We start from the raw sequence: 4,523 nt of genomic DNA, 5'->3' as shown, positions 1-4,523 counted from the left end.
AAAAGAAACAGCAAGTTTTACAGCAGGAATAAGTGTACTCGAACAAGCACAGAAGAAATTATTTCCTGCACCTGGTGCATCCATATATATGCTTTGTGAATATAATTGTTTTTCTTTAAAATTTTATTTTATATATATATATATATATATATATATATATATATAGAATTGAGCTCCTATGCTTTTAAAAGTACCAAGTCATTGATACTTGTAAGTTTTCGGCTCTTGGATTAAGGGATGTACGGTGAGAATGATGTGGGGCCCCTAGGGTTGAGTGGGTAGTTGGTTGGATAGTATAATCTAACGGTTGAAAATGATCAAAGACATAGATCTAACGGTTAAAAACTTACAAGCACCAAGTAGTTAGTACTTTTACAAGCACCATAGCCGGACTCTATATATATATATATAATTAGGCTGGAATATTTAATAGTATTTGGGCTCTTTTGCTATCGAGTGTTTAACCTTTGAATGAAAAATTATAGAGTTAAGATAATAGTGGTCCCCTAGAATTTAGTGGTAGTCTTCCTAAAATTGAGTGATTGGTTAGTTGAATATATAGTATGATCTAAATGGTGGAATAAATTAAAATGAAAAATCTAACAGGTAAAAAATCGATGGCAAACGAGTCCAAATATTATTAATAGTATTACGGCTCAACTCATATATATATTCTAATTTTTTTTCTCATGTCAGGTCGATATTTTGTAATATATCTTATAATGTAAACTTGAACTAAATGAAAAGAAATTAAATAAAGCAACGAGTCTGGCGACACTTAAGTTCATGACCTTCGACTTTGATATCATGTTAAAAAATATGAAATAAACTATTTATCTATAGAAACTTAAATTACCCGATAACAGTACTGCCTTTAATATCTTTATTCGAACATGAACATACAACTTATTCTAGATATATATATATGCAAGGATTTAAATGCCGTGGCACGGAGTTGTGCCGGAAACTTGCCGGCACGGTATGTGCTGAGCCGTGCCGATGCATGCCGGTCAAAAAAATTCTTGTGTACCAACACATAATAGTATGAAATATTTATTTTTTTTAGCAATAAAATATCCTAACTATTTATTATGTCTTTTTATCACATCTTTCGAACTTTATTAAGAAAATTACTTACTAGTTTAAAAAATAGAGGGTTTTGAAATATGCCATCGGTACGGGGTCTATATCGTGCCGGTATCTCATTGGCACGGTACGACATGGTGGATATGACCCGTGCCGACATGCACTTAAAACCTTGAGTGTATGTATCTTTTCTATTTTATTGAAGAAGCATAAAATATCTGACCGATATGAAATGTGATCGAATGTCTAGAATGAATAATATTCGGCCTTTAAATCATTTTTTGGGAATAAGATAACTCACTTTGTTAGTAAAATTAATATGTTATTATTCTATTAAATTATGGATGTCAAAACTTTTGAGAAGCACAACTTAAACTCCTAACTTTTAATTGCATAAAAAAATTATTCACACTGAGAAAGATTATTACTATCGTGTACATACATATATATATATATATATATATATGGGGGCAATTCTTGCTTATATAAATTCTCTGAAAGAGTTCGACCTTCTCGATTACCCTTCTTAGAAGGCTAATATGAAAAACCCTTTTTACGTTCCAAAGCTTATTTTTAATATACCGCTTAGAGTAAATCTGTGTAATGTAACTCTATTATCTCTGTAAATTACTTATTTTTGCCTTTCAAATATACCCTCCCACCATCAACTAACTTTTCTAGGCACAAGACAAACAGTATTTTCACTTTTTGGTCTTTTCCTAATATACCCCCTAACTCACCAACAATTTCTTATTGTACTCTTAGTTAGCAAATATTGGCATTTTAATTTTTATTTACTGTGGCTAAGATATCAAGCTCCACGTTGAAAAACCGAAATTAACTTAAGCACCGAGAAATCTACGATGGTACTTTTATAATAACGGTGGAATAATGGGGTATATTAGAATAAAAAAAGTAGGGATAAAATGAGATATTCATAGATACGTATTAGCTAGAGTATTTTAGACAATTATCCTATATGTTGTGTGTGTGCGCGCGCGCATGTGTTGTGTGTTTATTTCTGCATGATACAAGCTCTAATAAGTTAATCAATCACATTGAGAAAATAAAATTGTTGTTTAATTTTGTGAACGTTATTGAGTACTTTAATAAATGATGAGGCCTTTTAAATAATTACAAACCAAGTTCTCTATTCCATGAGCTAAAGGTTTATACTCTAAAATCATAATTAGATATATATAATCAAATGATAAGATATCATAAATCACACACAGTCACCAATGCAAGAACAAATTCTAAAAGCAAGAAAGCAACAATGGCAAAGCACATATATTATATATATATATATATATATATATTAATATATATATACATATTATATCATGCAGCTGTGTTGTCACTTCTGAGACGTATAATAGTGATGATGGAGGAGCGAGAGAGAGAAGAGAGAGAGAGAGAAGAGGGAGAGAGGAGAGAGCAGAGAGAGAGAGGGAACGGTGAGAGAGTAGAAGAGAGAGAGAGAGGGAGGAAGAAGCTGCATGCTGAGTCTGTGTGAGAACACGGGATATGTTGGTTTTGCAGGGATTCTCTGCGGAGTGGAATGATTACACCCTACACCAAGCTAGGGCTTAGCCTGAGACACCCTACCTAGGGCACAAAAATCTCAAAAAGAGATAAAAAAAAATGGTGATTAATTAACAAAGCCAGGGCTTCAGGTTTTGTGCAAATTCAGAAACTTCAAATTAGCTGGTCTTTAATAAAGCGTGTGAATGTGGAATAATAACTTACAAAATGGGGGTATAAAATGGGGATAACTTATAAAATATTCGGCTATGATATACCCTCTAGTTTATTTTCTATTTAAATATCGATGGATTTATAGTAAAGTATAGGAGAGGGCCTTTCCTATTACATTTGTTAGCTATACACAATCAATGATATTAATAGATATATGTATATGAATGGGAGTTGAGCTAGAATACTCTCAAAAGCATCATGAATGTGATATTTTTGAATTTTTAGTTATTGGATGGAGAGATGTGAAGTTGGGATGACGGTGGTAGGTGGTGATAGGTGGAATAGTATTTGATCCAAAGGCTATTAGTAATTAAGGAGTAGATCCAAGGGTTAGAAATCTAAAAGCACTAAGAGCTTGGTGCTTCTAAAAGTATTCTAACTCAATTCTATAAATCGTAAGTTTACTTGGAATACTATTAATAGTAAATAAACAGTATTTATTATCAACTTTCTAATTCTTGAATCAATATCAATCCATCTACATCCGCTAAATCAAAGCATCGTATATAGGACTAAAAAATTTATTTCAAATCCTATTTCTTTGCTATTAATAGTATTCCGACTTTATTCTATGAACTATAAGCAATAATAATCATTAGATTTAGTATGGTTCGTACTAACTGTATATATATATGTATAACTAAGAAGGAAACTCTAGAAATTATATAATATTGGGATTGTTAGATGTGACTCGAAATTAATAATTAACTCAAGTTTGGATTTTCGACTCGTCAATAGTTTTGCGATGCGATCAAATTGGAAAGTAAAATTGTAAAGAAAAAATGAATGTCTGTGGTGGGTAGCGGAGGGCTCAGGCACGGTATGGATCGGATCCAAAACTCGTTAAGAGTTTTCCTTTTTATTTTTTTTTGCCCTAGAGGTGTAAAATCGTGGTTGGTTGTACTATTTGAACATTGTATTTCCTTTTTTGTTCGATAGTGAGGTCCTCTCCTCCCTCGCCCGTGATTTTTTCCTGTAAAAAATTTTTCACGTAAATCTGTGTGTTTTCTTTTGTTTCTGCTTGTGGTTTGTTCATTTTGTATTGGTCATTTTGTTTTCGTTTGTGCGTTTGTCGTAACAGGAATAGCGGAATGCTACTCTCTCGAAAAAAAAAAAAATATAAAATGTGACAGCCACATGAAGTGATACACCCACTAGCAACAGAGCACATGAAACAGTTATACATCTTTTTGCCTGTTGTGATTTTTTCATGCTCACTTGGGCCGAATGCGGAAAACTCTCTAGATATATCCACTGACCTTTAATTACTATAGTCAGATCGATGTGTTTTTCTTTTCACCTGGATTCCAATAAGGAAAAAAGCACTGGTCAAGTTGCGATGTAAAATTGATTCGATGTTTACTATCATTTTCTAAAACTTATGAAAAGAGTGCAATAATAAAATTTTCAATAGATTGTATAAATCATTCAAAAAATTAATTTGAGTATCACATAATAATGCACTAATGTGGTTCAAATTTTTTTAACTAGGGATTCAATTAGAGGATTCAATCATTGCGTGCTGCATGTCTACTCATCCTACACTTATTTTATATATAACTTCTATTATATTCAATGAAAGGTAATTAATACCCTGTACAATCCTTTCAAAAAAGAAAAAGTCACATGAAGTAATGTGGTAGTGTTTTCAATCAATTAAATTATTATACATTAATTTA

This window comes from Ananas comosus, unplaced genomic scaffold, assembly GCF_001540865.1.
Source record: "Ananas comosus cultivar F153 unplaced genomic scaffold, ASM154086v1, whole genome shotgun sequence".
Classification (NCBI taxonomy): domain Eukaryota; kingdom Viridiplantae; phylum Streptophyta; class Magnoliopsida; order Poales; family Bromeliaceae; genus Ananas; species Ananas comosus.
This window is presented reverse-complemented; position numbering follows the sequence as displayed.